The sequence below is a fragment of the Orcinus orca genome, chromosome 2 (genome assembly GCF_937001465.1).
Source record: "Orcinus orca chromosome 2, mOrcOrc1.1, whole genome shotgun sequence".
Classification (NCBI taxonomy): domain Eukaryota; kingdom Metazoa; phylum Chordata; class Mammalia; order Artiodactyla; family Delphinidae; genus Orcinus; species Orcinus orca.
In genome coordinates, this window is record NC_064560.1 from 103,002,741 (window position 1) to 103,022,208 (window position 19,468).

The 19,468-nt window shown below is 41.1% G+C and overlaps 1 protein-coding gene and 1 non-coding gene across 4 annotated transcripts in view; both read left to right on the forward strand.

The window, feature by feature from the left end:
• The window catches only part of RAB27A (RAB27A, member RAS oncogene family), a 74,147-nt gene that overhangs the window by 22,627 nt on the left and 32,052 nt on the right, over positions 1 to 19,468 (forward strand). The window lies entirely within an intron of this gene.
• On the forward strand, positions 2,374 to 2,480 carry LOC117203185 (U6 spliceosomal RNA). The gene has a single exon (XR_004485846.1). It is a non-coding gene; the product is annotated as a U6 spliceosomal RNA (small nuclear RNA).

Sequence of the window (19,468 nt, forward strand, 5' to 3'; positions counted from 1 at the left end):
GTTGTCTATCTCATATATAGTAGTGTGTGTATGTTAATCCCAAGCTCCTGATTTATCCCCCACCTTTCCGCTTTGTTAACCATAAGTTTGTTTTCGATATCTGTAAGTCTGTTTCTGTTTTGTAAATAAGTTCATTTGTATCATTTTTAAAAATTAGATTCCACATATGAGTGTTATCATATATTTGTCTTTGAATTACTCCTCTTAGTATAATAATCTCTAGGTCCATCCATGTTGCTGCAAATGGCATTATTTTGTTCTTTTTTAATGGCTGAGTAATATTCCATTGTATATGTGTACCACATCTTCTTTATCCATTCCTCTGTCGATGGATATTTAGGTTGCTTCCACATCCTGGCTATTGTAAATAGTGCTTCTATGAACATTGGGATGCCTGTATCTTTTCGAATTATGGTTTTCTCTGGATGTATGCCCAGGAGGGGGATTATTGTATCATATGGTAGTTCTATTTTTAGTTTTTTTGTTTTTTGTTTTTGTGGTACGCGGGCCTCTCACTGTTGTGGCCTCTCCCGTTGCGGAGCACAGGCTCCGGACACGCAGGCTCAGCAGCCATGGCTCACGAGCCCAGCTGCTCTGCGGCATGTGGGATCTTCCCAGACTGGGGCACGAACCCATGTCCTCTGCATCGGCAGGTGGACTCTCAACCACTGCGCCACCAGGGAAGCTGCTACTTTTAGTTTTTTAAGGAACCTCCATGCTGTTCTCTGTAGTGGTTGTACCAGTTGACATTCCCACCAACAGTGTAGGAGGGTTCCTTTTTCTCCACACCCTCTCCAGCATTTATTGTTTGTAGACTTTTTGATGATGGCCATTCTGACTGGTGTGAGGTGATAACCTCATTGTAGTTTTGATTTGCATTTCTCTGATAATTAGTGATGTTGAGCATCTTTTTATGTGCTTTTTAGCCATCTATATGAAAAGCGCATTTTTTGACTAGTAGAGGGAGATGGCAGATTGGGTGGGATCTAGTGCATAACAAGAGAGGTATAGTAAGGCAAGAAAGATGAGGAACCTGTTTCCTACTCACTGTCACAGTCTTTTCTCCAAGTATCTGGGGAATACATTGACTTTTTTTTTTAAACCGTAGCCTTCAGGGTGAGTCACACAGCTGTGTGTGTGTATGGGCAGTGGGGTGGGATGAGGGGAGAGTATGCATGAGGGTCTTTGGATCTTTCAGCTTTTCTGTTCTCTCCTGTTCTACACTGTTGGGCTGTAGAATGCTTTCCCCCCAGGGAATCCCAGCTTTAATGTACTATTTAGGGCAAATTACTTAGAGAACTTCTCCATCTCCAGACACCAAACCCTTTGTACACTTCCTCTCAGAACCTACCTCACCTGTATCTAGGTTAGGTGTTAATCTCATGTGCTCCTTCCATTATGCCAGCCATAGGTACTAACCACACTTGGAGTCTTGCTTCCGTGGTCAGTGTTCTCCGTTAGATGGTAAATTTGGCGGGGGGGCAGGTGCTGTATCTGTCTTATTTGCATTTCTATCACCTTGCACAGTGTTTGCCTGTGGTGGGCACTCAGCTATTAAATGAATGAACAAAACAAACAGATAATAACCCCTCATTAAAACAGAACCTGTCCAATCTTTTCTAGAGGTATAACCTCCCTTGAGGCAGCATTCCACAAATCAGATTTGTTCATCCTGTTTTAAGCAAAAGGAAATAACTATATTTTCCCCTCTATCCTCAGATTGTACAAATTAGATGATCATTGTGGCTGGTCTGGTTTAGGTTCGGAACCAAGGTTTTGAGGCATGGGCTGGCCCCTTTGGCTGGTAGTGTTGAATTGCAAAATATATATAAGCGTCACTTTTTATCTCTCTTAAGATGCTTATCATTTTTGAAATCTGTCACCCTCATTGCTAGGTTTTATAATGGGGGGAGCGCTTGAACCCCAGTACTTAAAGTCCAACATAGTACTGAAAAGAAATTCAAAAGACAACTAATGATTTTCTGATATTTCTCTAGGGAGTAAAAGACTATTTCAGTTGAAAACTTTCTGTGATAATTACTTCTGTCTCTAACTGACTGCCTCTTGAGTAACGTTTTTCTTTTGGCTCCAAGCTAGAGCAACCTATGTACACGTGATGTGTTACATTTGAAGATTGGTTTTGAGTAAATCCTCTCAATTATGTGATACTTATTAGGTATTTCATTTTTTTATTCATTCAAATGTTTATTAATGATTCTGAGAACTATAGCCTCCTCTCCTCAGGGATGGACATGGAAGAAACAGTGACTTTGAAAGAGAAGTCTTGGGTAGAGAGTATAGGTAAAGAGGAGAAGTCAGGAAAGTTAGAGAAAAAACTAGAAGAAAGGAAAAATAAAGATCAAAGGCAAAATAGTGCTCGCTTTGGCAGCACATATAGTAAAATTGGAACAATACAGAGAAGATTAGCATGGCCCCGGTGCAAGGATGACACGCAAATTCGTGAAGTGTTCCATATTTTTTTGTTATAAAGCAGAAACTAGCACACCATTGTAAAGCAATTATACTCCAATAAAGATGTAAAAAAAAAAGGCAGAATAATTATAAAAACTTGTAAATTAACAGATGGAAGGAGAAAAAAACCCCACATAATTTTCCCAATAGATTTAGGAACGAAATTTGATAAAATTGATATGCACTCATAATACTCATTCTTAGAAAACTAGTAATAGATGGTGCACTTCCTTAACCTGATAAGAGTGTGTACCAGAAACCTATAGCAAATGTTATTCATCACAGTGAAACGTTAGAATCAAGACAAGATTTTTATTCAGTACTTTTGGAGGTCCTAACTGGTACAGTAAGACAAGGAATATAAATAAAAGATATAAAGATTAGAAAAGAAATATATAGAATGTGTATATATATATGTGTGTGTGTGTATATATATACTACATATATATTATATATATTTAAAAGATGTCACTTATAATAGTCACAAAAATATAAAGTACCAGTAAATCTAAAAATGTACAAGGTCTTTATGAAGAGAATTTACTTTGACAACATTTTTAAAGGCGTTAAAGAAGACATAAATAAAGGTAGAGATTATACATTACATGGATAGATTCAATATCATGAATATGTCAGTCTTCTCAATTTGATCTATAGATTTAATGTACTCCAAATCAAAATTTCCTTATGGTTTTTGAGGAACTTAGATGGAAGTGTGAAAGGTCAAGGATGTCCACAGTGAGGTAGAGGGGCCTGGTCCTTCCAGATATAAACAATAAATATAAAGCTGTATTATAAAGCCATAGTAGTAGTTAAGACCATATGACATTGGCCCAGGGATAATGAAAATGACCAAAGGAACACAAGAGAGAGCCATGAAACAGATCTAATCAGATATGGTGACTCACTAGGGAAAGCATAATTTTTCTCAATAAATGGTACTATGATAATTAGGTGTCCTTCTGGGGAAACTAATGAAATTGGATTCCTACATACACCTTAAAAATTCCCACTGGATTGAAGACTTAATGTGAAAGGCAAAATCTTTTAGAAAATAATGTAGAAGAATATCTTTATTACTTTAGGTAAAGAAGGATTTCTTTCATGATATGAAAAGAACTATCTATAAAAGTTTGATAGATATGACTACTGGAAGATTGAGCCATTAAAAAAGTGAAAAGACAAACAACTAGGTCCTACTGTGTAGCACAGGGAACTATATTCAATATCCTGAGATAAACCATAATGGAAAAGAATATAAAAAAGACTCTTTCGCGCTCTCTCTCTCTCTCTCTCTCTCTACATAAACTGAGTCACTTTGCTGTACAGCAGAAATTAACACAAGATTGCAAATCCAACTATACTTCAATTAAGAAAAAAAAAAGTGAAAAGACAAACCACAAACAGGAAGAAGATATTTGCAACCTCTGTAACTGACAAAGGACCAGTCGCCAGAATATATGAAGAACTCCTTCATAAGACAGGAAAAGACAACCCAACAGAAGAAAAGAAAAAGACAACCCAATAGAAGAAAAAGACATAAGAATGTCTTTAAGAAAAAGTCCATAAGAAAAAGACAACCCAATAGAAGAAAAAGGGAAAGGACATGACTATGCTCTTCCACAAGAAGAAATCAAATGGCCAACAAATTAAAAAAAAAAAAAAATTGAATGGCTCAACCACATTAGCAATAAAAGAAATGCTAATTTAGATTACAGTGTGTTACCATTTTGAGAAGTCTGACAATAAAATGTTGGTGAAGATGTGAAGTTGGGAGAGTACAGCAATTATGCCGGACAACAATTTGGCATTGTCTTGTACTGAATATTATTGAACGCACACATACCTATGCCCCAGGAATGTCACTCTTTGGTATCTACCCTTCTCCCCTGGTATGTTCTGAATTGGTTCAGATGTGTTGAGACAGTAAACGCTTCTTCTCTCAGGGTTGTTGGGCAGGGCCTGGCATTGCTGGAATGCCCAGATCTGTGGCCTTCGATTATGAGCATTTGACCCAGTTCGTCAAACAAATAGCATGAAAAAGGTTGCCAAACAATTTCCTGGAGAAGCTCTTGCTGGCATGCATCAGGAGACGGTGCACGTGCATATTTATAGAAGTGTTGTTTTATTTTAAATGAGAACAAAAACATGGGGGACATGGTCTAGTTAGCTAATTCTCTTTTGAAAACCCACAGCCATTAAGTAATTAGAAAAGGGTTTGGGCTTGTCATTTCTTAATATCAGCGGTAAAAGTGGTAATTATTTCAAGCCGAGTGAGAGAGGCAGAGAATGAGGCTGAAGGAAAATGATATACCCCTGGCCATTATGTATTTTTATTAACATGTAGTCAGATGGGTGGGATATAGGGTGATGTTTTGAATCTGAATTGGTGCCCTAATAAAGGCTCCCCAAAGGAGAGAACAGTCTAGAGGCAAGGAGATATCCAGCTGTCCTCCTTGACATTTCCCTTTTACTTACTGTCAGATACTAGAGGCATGATGTCTGCACATGAAGTTTCATCACAACAGCAGGGACTTCCCATCATGTCCCATATAATTTAGTTTGAGTGAGAACACCCTGCTGTGATCCTTGGTCTTGTGTGTGTTCCCTCTTCTGTGGTTTGTACAGTCACGGCCTTCTTTTTGGACCTTTCACTGTTGGCCCCTCTGCCTCTGTCCCAAGGACAGAGATAAATGTGGGACCATAGTGAAAGGGGATGGTTTTCAAGCACTTCTCTGTCATGTGGCTTTATTGACCCCTAACTCTCAGTCTGTCCCAATCCAATCTCATCATCTTTTCCCTCCAAAAATCTGGTGGCCACCCACAAGAAACTTCTGCCCACTTCAGCTCTCTCTCTTCCCAAACTTCAAATATCCTGTTTCTGTCAGCAGCCCCATTTTGCTGTCTTGGTCACCCCGTTTCATTCTTGGTAGTACCTTCTCTTTGCTGCTTCCTCCTCTACCCAGTGAGGCACTGCATTTTATTATTATTATTATTTTTTATACTATAACCATTTTATTTACCATCAAGAATCCACAAAATCAATGCAGATGTCTCTTGGATCTTTTCCATCTCATGCTCATGTCTAGGCTCTCGTCTTTAAGGAGTGAGAGGTGACACGAGGGACAGCTGCCACCATGACCCATTTAAACGTCTCATGGCTAAACTCTTCAAATGTAGAATGTTTGTGTAGGGAAGAGACCATTGAGTTCAGCCCTCTTATTTCATATTTGAGGAAACAAGGCCTGGAGAAGGGGTGGTGACCCATCCTGGATCACACACAGATGGTAACAGAGCTGAAACGAGTACCCAGCACACCGACGGGTTCGTTGTCCAGCCTTCTTCAGCTTGCCACATTGCCTCATAAGCATTCCTTTGAATTTATAGCCAGTTTTATAGTTATTTGTGGATTTGTCTTATGTTTCTCTGACTGTAAATTTTGAGGGAAAGAACTATATCGTATTTACATTCGTAGCCTTTGAAGTAGTTAACAGGGCTTCTCAATACTTGTTAAATTGCAGTCAAAACATGTTCTTGCACCAAACATTCCATCTTTCCTACTCACCACCACTGAGCTAAATCCCTTCCGGCTTTGAAGGTGTTCAGCTAAGGCCCTGGTTTCTGCTTGAAGCCTTGATCAGATTGTGCCCTGTTTCTGACCTCTTGGGGTCTTTAATCCTCCCAGTGATCTTGCTAGATAAACACTCCCATATTGAGGAAACAGGCTGGGAGAGGTTACGTGACTTGCCCAAGATCACACAGCTAGGAAGTACGTTGCAGAATCCAGGTGTTCTGACATCAAGCCCATTTCACTTTTTTTTTTTTTTTGTGGTACGCGGGCCTCTCACTGTCATGGCCTCTCCTGTTGCGGAGCACAGGCTCTGGACGCGCAGGCTCAGCGGCCATGGCTCACGGGCCCAGCCGCTCCGCGGCATGTGGGATCCTCCCAGACCGGGGCATGAACCCACGTCCCCTGCATCGGCAGGTGGACTCTCAACCACTGCGCCACCAGGGGAGCCCCCCATTTCACTTTTGATATCCTGGGCTGGGTGACATTTTGCTTCCTGATTATCTTGTCTTATTTGTCCTTTGTTGGAAGTGAGTTCATTTTATTTGCTCATCCCAATTACCAAGTTCTTGAGGGTTCTCATATTTCTCTTGTGCCATTTGTAGTTGCCAACACAGTACTGGGCACATAGAAACTGCTTATCAAATACTGTTGAGTTGAATGCAAGTATAATTTAATTTACCAAAAAAGAACAGCTAGGGACTTCCCTGGTGGCTCAGTGGTCAAGAATCCGCCTGCCAATGCAGGGGACACAGGTTCGAACCCTGGTCCGGGAAGATCCCATATGCTGCAGAGCAACTAAGCCCGTGCGCCACAGCTACTGAGCCTGCGCTCTGGAACCCGCGAGCCACAACTACTGAGCCCTCGTGCCACAACTACTGAAGCCCGTGAGCCTATTGCCCGTGCTCTGCAACAAAGAGAGAACACTGCAATGAGGAACCCACATACTGCAACGGAGAGTAGCCCCTGCTCGCCAAAACTAGAGAAAGCCTGCGCGCAGCAACGAAGACCCAACACAGCCATAAATAAATAAATAAATAAATAAATAAATAAACTTATTAAAAAAAAAGAGCCGCTATCAGTGGAGCTCCAAGACACCTTATGAGTCATTCCTGAATGAAATCAGCAGGGAACAGAGGGAAACAGAGGAAGGAAAAGGCTGTCAGAGAAAACCAGATGGTAGACACAATTAGCAATTGAGTGACAGCTGGCCTGTTTTAAGTCCAGCGGTGAGGTGTGGAGGGGAAGCGACACACAAGAAGAACAGTCCCGGCAATACGCAAGTTTACTGGGGAGCTGAGGAATAGGAGAGGAGTACTCAGAAGTAGTGTAATACCCGTCCAAGTTAACCAAGATAAAGCACTCATACATATTGAGAAAACATTGGTTAAAGGAATATCCAGAGCATGATGTGGCCTAGGAGGACTGGTTTCCAGGCTGAGAGTGGAATGGGTAGAGAAACTTTTGGCTTAGTTCGTGATCATACTGTTAATTACTGAGACTGTGAGAAGAGGAACATAAGTAGGTGAGGATGTTGCCATTGAAACAACTTCCCTTCCCCTTTCTCTACTACGGCGATCAGTAAGGTCTCAGTCCTGAGCCCTGATGGTCAGAAGTGAAGGGAACTCAAATGATTGCACGTGTCCTCTGTGCACAGAGGTGTGTTGTGATGGCCAACTCCATGGCTTTTCCGATACTGCTTCATTTCACTTTCTTCTCTGTGTACTTGCCCTATAAATTAGTGAGGTGCTTTAGAAATTCCAGTACTTTGGTAACTAAACTATATTCCCTATTCTGCCTTTTTCCCAAAATGGTCATGAAAATCCACTGACAGACCTCATGCCCCAGATTTTGGTTTGGAAAATCACACTGCATCTCCTGAGTAAATAAACATTTTGCATCTTAACAAAATGTAAAACCTCTTGCAGTAGAATGTATGTGGTAAATGTCCAGTTTCCTAATAGAAGCTTGTTCTCTTGCTGATTCATAGTTTCCTTGCTAACACAGAATCTTTATTTTGTGTTATATAAATCCATTTCTCACGCATTCCCCCCCCAAAAAAAAAAGAAAATAGGAGCTTGGTTCCCATAGGTGTCCTTATCCCAGGCTTGGCTGATGACAAAGACAGGTACGGCTTTGGGAACCAAGTTCTAACGTGGATGCTTGACTTTTCCATTTGCCCAGGGCAGCTGGAGGAAACTTAGTGAAGGAACCTGTTTGGGTTGATTAGGGAGCCTTTGAAATTGGATAGGTTAAGCAGGGGAGAGCAAGTAGATGGAATAAATTGCCCTGACTTAGAAAGGAAGAATCTCTCTGGCTTTTGATAAAGTAACAACTACCTGGGTCTTTTCTAGGTGTTGTTCCTACTGGCTCTGATGAGCAACTGGTCTTCCCAGTCTGTATGGCTAGCTGTCCTCCTGAATTCCTCAAATCCACAAGCCATCTCTCCCCTTTTTGATCTGCTCCTTACTTTTTTGGTGTTTGACTTTGATGTGACTTTGTCCACCTGTCTGGGACCTCCATTTGAATCTCCCCCTTCTGGCCTGAAGTTGGTTCTATGCCATCTTCCTATGAGGCTGCCTGCTCTGGTAGGGAACACTAGGGATTGCTCTGTTCCCGTCTTCCCCATGCCCTTTCCTCCTTCCCTGGAACTTTCTAATGGTTCTAAGTAGCAGTCCTTTTTTTTTTTTTTAAATTAAATTAATTCATTTATTTATTGGCTGCTTTGGGTCTTCATTGCTGCGTGTGGGCTTTCTCTAGTTGCGGTGAGCGGGGGCTACTCTTTGTTGTGGTGCGCGGGTTTCTCATTGCGGTGGCTTCTACCGTCGTGGAGCATGGGCTCTAGGCACACGGGCTTTAGTAGTTGCAGCACGCAGGCTCAGGAGTTGTGGGTTGCGGGCTCTAGAGCACAGGCTTAGTGGTTGTGGCGCAAGGGCTTAGTTGCTTCGCGGCATGTGGGACCTTCCTGGACCAGGACCTGCATTGGCAGGTGGATTCTTAACCACTGCGCCACCAGGGAAGTCCCAGTAGCAGTCCTTTCATATGAAACATTCCTCATGACATAGCCATTAGCTGGAACAAGGGGTTCTATGGAGAAAATACAATACTAGCAATTTCTTTTGAATTTATAGAAAAAAGTCAAGTTAGTGGAGAAAATTTTAAGTTTTTCTCCCATCAGTATTTTTTAAAATTTATGCTGCTTTGTGTTATCCTGTGCTGTACTTTTGTACAAAGTGGCTTCTGACATAGCACAAAATAATATATTCTCAGTTATTTTAAGTTTGCTATATCAACATTTCATTGTGGTCTTCAAAGCATATCTTGACTTTTGAGGGTTCCACCCAAGCATAGGTTGTCGAGTCCATTGAGACTGACATGGCTATGCTTTCTAATGCCCTTTGGGAAAAGATCACCAGTGTAGCTGGTTATAAACATCCTCCCAATAGTTCCCTTTTCCAAGAACCCTGGTTTTCTGTCCCAAGGGGGATGCTGCCCCTTGCTTCACTTCTAGCCAGTTTGATCTAGATTTTCCCTGGACTATTCAGCCTTAGATCCACAGCTCTTCTTCCCCTTTGATTGACCCAGTGATCATTGTCCTTTCCTACAGACTTATTCTGTGAAGCTCCAGGTAGCCCTTCTTGGAATTCTTACCAGGGTCACCCAATACATTCCAGATTTTCAATCCCAGATAAGAAGAGTCCTAAGGTTGTGGTAAGGGGATGAGATTTGAGAGATGGCATTTTTAGGAGATGCTGAATAAAAAAGTGTAGCATACCTTGTAATGAGGTGTCAGTTTGAGGTGTTTAGGCAGGCAGGAAGTGTTGGGTACAAAGCTGAAGGTAAACAAGATGATTCAGAGCCATTGAGGTCGAGCTTTCCACGTTGATTTTCCACATGTGTACAATGGAGCACTTGTTAGGACTTTGTTGGGTCCACAGGCCTTGGAGGTGGGGTCTTACCTTCACTTCTTTTACCAGAATGGTTCTACTTTCACCTGTTTTATATGTTAAAGTACCAGGTAAGATTTCATTTGAAGAACCTTGCTAAAGAAAGTTTGCAACCAGCTGGACCACAGCAGTTTTCTGAGGGAGCGAAAGATTTGCTGCAGTGATACTATGTAGCTTTTCTGAGACGCTATTCAAGAGTATTCAGCTGGCTGTGAAAACACTGATCTGCTATGAACAAGAAGTAACCCAAGCTTAGCGTAGCTCTAAGTCAGAGAAGAAGCTCCCCAAACATAAAATCATGTCTGCAGTGCTCTATAATAGAATGTTAGGATGCAGCATACTGTGTTCATTCCTTATTGCTCAGTTGTCCTGAGTAAAAGCCAGCATGTGCTGAACAGATGTGCCTGAGCCTTTCTGTCATTTACTGAGTGTGGCTCACATATGCTTCCTTAAATATTCTCACAAGAGTGGACATGTGAATCCACTCCAAACTTTTTTTAAAAAGGAAAGAGAATGACAAAAGCCTAGTGCAAATTATAGCCTTCTCAATTAATGACAGATTTATAAGAATTCCAAATAATACGTATGCACTAAAGGCAGAAGCAAATAACTTCGCCAGGCAGTAAGTGAACAATTTGGAGGTCTCTAAATGTGGTATATAACTCGTTTGGCTGTAACTTTTTATTCCAGTTTAAAAAAATAACAATAAAGAGAAAAAGGACATTTGAATAAAAGTTTATAGACTCCTGAAGAACCTCAATGGGTCCCAGAGCTCCACAGACTTGAGGCCTCTCTAATAAGAACTGCAGTGCCTTATTCTTTTATGATTTGCTATATTCATCTCGTTTAAGACATTGTCTTGTGCTTATTTTCTAAAAATAAATACGATCCAGTTTTTTCTCGGAACCTAACAGGTGAAGTAGGAAAACATAAACAAGGATATATCAGATTGAAAAATACAACTAACTAGCTTGAACTAGTACATACGTAATTCTGCATACAACAAACAGGGAATACAGATCCTTTTTACGCAACCAGGGGACATTCGTAAAACTTAACAAATCCCCCCAAATGTGATATTAGGCAGCATTTACTGATTCAAAGGTAAGAAAATTAGAAAAAACAACAACAATCGCAAAAAAGCCAACTGTGATCTGACAGGCTGATTTAGAAATAGGCTGGATGGCTGCAAGTACCTCAGTCCTCTTTTGCATAAGTAAACCCAAGGCACGCCCTAGTCTATAAAAAGCTGTTGATAGAAATGCAAACAGTCCCTGCTAAGACTGCCTACTGCATAGGTGGAACGGGGCAAGAATCAATAAGAAGTATATCAGATTGGACCTGCACCACAGGTGAGTTTCTCTTCTTTCCTTTTGATTCAGCTATTAAAGAATATGATATTTAGGGAGCAGTTAAACATGTATTGTAAGTATATTAAATGGAGAGAGTGGACCTGATCGAGGACGAGGAAGACCTATAGCTGGCTCTTTAGAGCTTATTGACACCAAACGAGAGAGGCTAAGAATCCTAGTACTGTTGTTTTGTGGTGCTAAAACATCAGGAAATAGTTTGATATTTCTGAGCCTATTTTACTGTTTTTAAAAGAACTAAGTTAACACATGGTGGAATATTTACAGACACTAGTTTTTTTAAAATAAATTTATTTCTTTTTTATCTATTTTTGTCTGTGTTGGGTCTTCGTTGCTGTGTGCGGGTTTTCTCTAGTTGCAGCGAGCGGGGGCTACTCTTCATTGCGGTGCGCGTGCTTCTCATTGCGGTGGCTTCTCTTGTTGAAGAGCACAGGCTCTAGGCACGCGGGCTTCAGTAGTTGTGGCGTGCAGGCTCAGTAGTTGTGGCTTGCGGGCTCTAGAGCACAGGCTCGGTAGTTGTGGTGCACGGGCTTAGTTGCTTCGCAGCATGTGGGATCTTCACAGACCAGGGCTCGAACCCGTGTCCCCTGCATTGGCAGGTGGATTCCTAACCACTACACCACCAGGGAAGTCCTCAGACACTAGTTTTTTAAACTCATGATTAACTTGTGTCAGTATGCTGCCTTTTCATTAGTATATGGTAAACCCCAAACTGGCACAGTGGAGAAGCACTTGGGTTTCTGAAATGGCTCTGTTCCCAGACTTAGCTGGGGGAAGTCTTTCCTTATTGGAAAAGCAGAAGTCCCTGAAGACAGAGTAGCAAATGAGCTTATGGAGGAGAGTCCAGTACCTTGAAATTGATATAGCAGCTCACTGTTACAAGGAAAGCACCAGTATTCATGGACTGGTGTTGTTGGTGTGAGGTCAGTTTTTGCACACACAAACTGGAGTTTGGGAAGAGTACGTGGAGATGAGGGACAAGAAAGAGTAGAGAGGCTCAGGGTAATGGATAGAAGTGGGACTGTTAGAACCCAACATGGGGGTGTTGTAGGGTGGATAGGAGACTATGGAAAAGAAAAGCAGCTGTGCATGGGACTTCCCTGGTGGTGCAGTGGTTAAGAATCTGCCTGCCAATGCAAGGGACAAGGGTTCGAGCCCTGGTCCGGGAAGATCCCACGTGCCGCGGAGCAACTAAGCCCACGCGCCACAACTACTGAGCCTGCGCTCTAGAGCCTTCATGCCACAGCTACTGAAGCCCGCGAGCCACAACTATTGAAGCCCGCGTGCCTAGAGCCCGTGCTTTGCATCAAGAGAAGCCACCACAATGAGAAGCCCGCGCACTGCAACGAAGAGTAGCCCCCCGCCCGCTGCAACTAGAGAAAGCCCGTGTGCAGCAACAAAGACCCAACACAGCCAAAAATAAAAACAAACAAATAAATAAATTTATATTAAAAAAAAAGAAAGAAAGCAGCTGTGAAGATGGACTCCTGTGTGCTTTTGTAAGCCAGACTGCACCTGAGAAGCATATCCCTGGGGGTGGAGAACGGCTGTGCCCTGGTGTGGTCAGCATGGGTGAGGCTGTGGTGTAGGCAGGACGAGGGAGAGGTGAAGCCCTGTCTGGTGCATCTTAGTGGCCTTTGTAAGTATCTGTGTGCCAAACTGATGCTTCATCTTAGCCTTCAGAGTAGGGTGTGTGGGATAGGAGCCCTCACCATTCACAGTTTCTGCAAGTATACAGTTACGGTATCTCATCACAGAAAAGGTGAGGTATGGTCTATGCCCTTTGTTTAAGAAGTCAGGGAAATGGTTACAGTACACTGTAGAAGTCACCCTAAAAAAACAACAGTGAAAATAATATCCTGGTATGCAAATGATTGGGTCTGGAAAGGCAGGGTGGTGGTATATTCTGGACACAGTGTCTCTACGGGGTGAATAAATATAGACCACTCATTTTAGTTTTTAAAAAAGGCAATGGTAAAGGAATCCCTCTCCTCCCCAGCTACTGCCAACTCAGGGACATTAATCTAATTGTTTTTATTATTTGGACAGTCATCCTCAACAGGTCTTGATTCTTCTAATTCACAATTGTTTTTCCATCCTAAAATTTTTCTTGGAATGAAAGAAGCATCATTGCTCCATCACAAAGTGAAGTGATTCTTTTCTTGATTTGGTGCATTTCCTCTGGCAAATCAACATCTTTCCTGTGTTTCAGCACATGAAAAACTTTGAGGCAGGTGAGATGCAAGAGGGCAGCTAGGTTGTGTTGGTCGGAGGCCTTACAACCCTCGCATATTCCGGGAGGACCAGGCTTGGCAAGAATCCCTGACTCCATTTCTAGGTCATAAATGGAAAGGTGTTCCGTGTTTTGCAACCTTGGAAATGTACTTTTTTTTTTCTTTTTGAATTTTACTTTATTTTTTTACACAGCAGGCTCTTATTAGTCATCCATTTTATACACATCAGTGTATACATGTCAATCCCAATCTCCCAATTCATGGAAATGCACTTTTCAATTTCAAGTCCTTTGAGTGCTACTTGGTTTGTAATCCTTCCAGTCCTGGCTGCGGTAGCAGCACAGTCACTCCTAATATTTCCACCTTTGAGTCTTGGGCCCAGGAGTTTGGCATCACTCTGACATAACCAAAGGCTCTTCACTTCTACCTCTTCAGAACTTAATAGCAGAATTCCCTCTATGAATCAGTTGGTCTTGCAGCTACCTTCCAGGTAGCTTAGGTCACTCCTCCTGTTCCATTTTCGGAAAATATTTTTACTCCATTCTTTAGGAGATTTATTAGGTTCAGTGTCCCTCTTAAGGAATAGTGGAAAAAGCACCAGTCTTAATGCCATAAGGTCAGTGTTCAAACCTTAATCTCTCGTAGTCATAAGAACAGCTACGATATATTGATCTCCATCATGCATTTTGCTACTCACTTTACACCAGTAGGTGGTGGTCCCCTGTTTGAATTGAGGAGACCCTGACTCCAACGCCTATGTCTTACTGTTTTCTATGTGCTCACAAAAAGCAACCACTGAGTGGGAGTAGACTTTACACGTGGACTTCTTGGAGAATTCCAAGAATTCTCCAAGAACTTCCTGCTTTACGGAGTCATTAGGAAGCACGTTTAGCCATGGGTGGGACCTTCCATTGCAGGGACATGTGGTTGTGGCCATTATGGGGCTACTTTCACCTTATTTGAGATAGTGCTCGGCAAACCAAACAGCCACTCCTATTGGCACTGTATTGTCTATATTTTACAAAGGACAGTTTCTGAGGTACGCCTTTATTCCTATTACCCTGTGTCTATAAAATAAGATGTACTTGTCACAAACTGTAAGTAAATAACACCCAGTAGTTACTTTCCATAAATTTCTGTAAACAGTTATATTCTGATCGTAAAAGAGGCGTGGGCAGCAAATAATGCCTTTTGAGTAAATGAATCGATGATCTCCACATCTTACAAAAACAAAGAAGCCAGTATCTCATTTGAGTCGCTGACAGTGGTCTTCCAGAAGAACATTTTCTACTTTCAAGAATCATTCCAGTGCCCACTTCTTTCTTAATGTGCAGTTGCTTGTATTATTTGACTACTGGCTTATGTTAGTCACCTACTGAGGTGATGGTAACATTTCAGAAATAGTAGGTCAACTCCTGGATTGAGACTGCTTATTTTTTCTTTTTTAATACTCATAAGGAATTGCAAATGGCTGAAGGATGCTTTTACAAATGATATATTTGGATGTCCTGGTAGTATTTGGGAATGTATATTTAATTCAGTAGTGTTTGTAGATGATTTTATTTTTTCTCTGAATAACTTACTATGTTGGAATATCATCGAATGCTATAATTTAGTCTTTTCACTTTGTGTAATTGGGGAAAATGGAATATTCCTGTGTAAGAGGCACATTTATAAATATTAAGCCAAATTGTATGTAAATTTAGATTGTCAGTTTTTAGCTATGTACCTCTCTTCTCAGTGTTAAGGGTGGATCTATTATATTACTATGAAACAGATTCCAATTTCTGTCTATTCTTCAATGCCATTACATTTCTACTTACTTCTCTCTACCTAAGATCTTTGCACAAACAAGATAAGCTCTTTGTTTATAATTTCATCTATTCTACTGTCAACCTATTCAGGAGGGCAGAAACCTATCTACTCACACTAGATCAGAAATTGAGAAGAGGAAGGTCACGTGCACAGAGGGCAGAGGCTATCTCCTCTTGTGGAAATGGGGAGCCCCACTCTTGGGCAGTACACATCTTGCTTTTGCAGTGAAAGTAAATATATGTCACTTCAGGGTTTAGCAATTGCAGTGATCTAAGATAGTTGTAGCCAGAGCTCATCTGGTAAACACAAGTTGCCCCTACTCATATCTTGGTACATTATAAAATGCTGCTTTTTTTTTTTTTTTTTTGGTTTTTCCTCATGGCTTGTGAGATCTTAGTTCCCCGACCAGGGATCGAACCCAGGCCCCCTGCAATGGAAGCATGAGGAGACTTAATCACTGGACCACCGGGGAATTCCCCATTATAAAATGCTTTTATAATGAACACTCTAGTTCTGAAATTGCCAAAAATCACCCAGTTAAAACTCACTGTTGGGCTTCCCTGTGGCGCAGTGGTTGAGAGTCCACCTGCCGATGCAGGGGATGCGGGTTTGTGCCCCCGCTCTGGGAAGATCCCACATGCCGCGGAGCGGCTGGGCCCGTGAGCCATGGCCGCTGAGCCTGCGCGTCCGGAGCCTGTGCTTCGCGACGGGAGAGGCAACAGTGAGAGGCCTGCGTACCGCAAAAAAAAAACCCCAACTCATTGTTAGATTGGAATGCCAAGGTAGCTTTTGTGATAGAGACCTCTTAAATGATTGCACCTAAATTGACTTTCTTTCTCTATTTTTTCTAAAGGTTCAGGTACTGGTTACATTAAGAATAAGTTATAAAATTACATGCCTTGCCTAATAAGAACTTGATGAGGCTATATGTTAGTAATAGTATTGCTAAAAAGAAGTTTCTGTTGTTGAACACTTAACACAAACCAAGCAATGTGCTAAAACTTTCTGTGGATTATGTCACTTCATCCTTAAAGTAACCCAGTTAGGTTAGTAATGTTATCTCCACTTTGTAGTTGAAAGAGAGGAGACTTAGTGTGAAGAACTTGGACCAAGTCACACCAAGAAGAGTCCAGAATTTGAACCCAAGCCTACGTGCCACCACATTAAGAAAACAACGTTCTCTTTATGCCTTACCCAGACATTAAGTTGCACTTAAGGATGATAAAATAGAACCATGTCTACTACCATTCATGACACATAGTAGTTGTTCAGGTAATATTATCCCTCCCTGCTTTTTTACTCTCTGTATTAAATGTGGTTGATAGAGGGAAAATTGGGCTTTTAAAAACTGACTTATCTGGAGTAGATTTTGAATGATTCTGCCTAGTGATTGGGGATCGTAAGGTTGGAATCTTTGACTGAATTTAATAGGAAGTTTCATGGAGAATTTGGGCTATAGTGTGTGTGTGTGTGTGTGTGTGTGTGAGAGAGAGAGAGAGAGAGAGAGAGAGAGTGAGCTTTCCCCTTTGCACTTAACTAAAATCAATTTCTTCTACCTTATTTCCTGAAAAGCAATTAAAATATATTTTATTTTTTAAATAAGGAAGATCATTGACTTTCTCTCACCAGGCAATTATCACCACATGGTACATGTTGAGGAAGTAGGTGTTCCTTGCTTTCTGTTGTTAATCTGTTGAGAGTGAGGGTGTAGATCACTTTGAAAAAATATTTGTGTAAGGAGGAGAGATAGATATGAGATGAATAAGAAAATCTTTTGCCTGTCTCAAATTGAGGGCATTCTTGACTTTTTAGAAGACATTTCCTTGAGGTATTTAGTTGCTACTTCCTCCAGGAGGTACAGTGTTTAAAGAAGTGACCTTAGGTTCAAGTGCTCTCCATAGATTCTTTTTTTTTCTTTTTTTGATAAAATTTATTTTATTTTATTTTTTACATTTTTTTGGAGTATAGTTGATTTACAATGTTGTATTAGTTTCAGGTGTATAGCAAAGTGAATCAGTTATATACATACATATATCCACTCTTTTTTTTTTTTTTAAGATTCTTTTCCCATATAGGCCATTACATCTCCATAGAGTCTTTTTGTTTTTAATCTTATTTTTCGATTAGGGATTCAGTTCTTTCTTCATTTCTAAGAAAGAATATTGCCTTCGTATTGACCCTTCAGAGCTAGACTGCTTGATGATGCTAATAGCAGTTAATACTTATACAGGACTTACTGTGTGCCAGGCACTGTTCTAAACTAAACTTTATATGTATACTCAATCCTCACAACAGCCCTCTGAGATAGGTTTACTGTTGTGCTCCATCGAATCTACAATGTGTTGATGCTGCATTCTTGATTTTGCTTAGACGTTGCTAATGAAAGGTTTCACACAACTGTATTTCCAGTGCCACCTTATTTCATAACAATTGTAGGATGTCATGGGTGGTAAGACTGTGAAATATAAGATGCACCCCACTTTTAAAGAAGTTAAGAAAGCAGATACTTGATAGTATTAATAAAATAGGTTATCATTCCCATTGTTAAGATGGGGATCCCGAGGCAAAAGACATTACATTTTCTAAAGTGACATGACTGGATTCATATCCAGATGATTCAACTCTAGAGTCCTTGCTCTTAACTTCCACTTTTTTTATGCCTCTCAACAATTCATTGGAATTGAGCGCATGTTAATATGTGGAGAGACTGCCCAAGACCCACTTCCTCATCCTTTCATTGTGGCATTCATGATAGACTGGCACCGAGATTCCTCGGAGGGAGAAGGTGTGTGTGATGTATGTATCACCTGCCTTTAGGGCTGTGATGAGGGCTGTTACACTAATGCAGGTAAAGTGCCTGACATGTGGGCATCTTACTTATTTTTAGCAAGAGCAGTGCAGTTGGGAGGCCTTGATGAACTAGCTTCCCAAGCATCAATAGGCTGGACTGCTTGCTGGAAATTGTGTGCACAAAATGTTGTTTGGGTGCCCCAAATTCTGCACTGTGTATTTTTACTGTTTCCCTGTCTGCTCTAAAATGCCAACATAAAAATAATTTGTTATTTCCATAATTGGGGAGTGGAGTATTTTTTTTTCTGAAGAACAGGTTCCAGAAACACCACTCAGGACTTGAGTAACAAAAATAAAAAGCAAAAATAATTTTAATTTTTTTTAATTAAAATTTTTTTTAAATGTTTATACTCTTTTTAAAAAAATTGTTTTTTCTTTTTTTAAAACTAAATTTATTTTTATTTTTGGCTGCGTTGGGTCTTCATTGCTGTGCGCGGGCTTTCTCTGGTTGTGGCAAGTGGGGGCTACTCTTTGTTGTGGTGCGTGAGCTTCTTACTGCAGTGGCTTCTCTGGTTGTGGAGCATGGGCTCTAGGCACCTGGGCTTCAATAGTTGTGGCACGTGAGCTCTAGAATGCAGGCTCAGTAGTTGTGGCACACGGGCTTAGTTGCTCTGCAGCATGTGGGATCTTCCAGGACCAGGGCTCGAACCCGTGTCCCCTGCATTGGCAGGCGATTCTTAACCACTGTGCCACCAGGGAAGCCCTGATTTTCTTTTTTTTAATGTGGATCATTTTTAAAGTCTTTATTGAATTTTTTACAATATTGCTTCTGTTTTATGTTTTGGTTTTTTGGCCCGGAGGCATGTGGGATCTAAGTTCCCTGACCAGGGATCAAACCCTCACGCCCTGCATTGGAAGACGAAGTCTCAACCACTGGACTGCCAGGGAAGTCCCCAAAATAATTTTTAATAATATGAAGATGGTTCTACGTGAAGACCTACCAGAAGCTGAAACTTAACATTTAGTTGTCTTTACCTCGTGGTGGTAAGCGGTGGCAAGACAACCACATATAGGACTGCAGCATGGTTTGGGATTGTAGTCTGCTATGGACTAGAATTATTTTCTCCTGAAAGATGGAATGATTCCGTTAACTCTAGGCTTTGACTAACTGACTGTAAGCTCAGATAAGGAACCTGTCACCACCAATACCCTGAAAAATCTCTGTCAACAATTTGAAGACCTGCCTGTTCCCTGAATACTTTTATTTCCTAG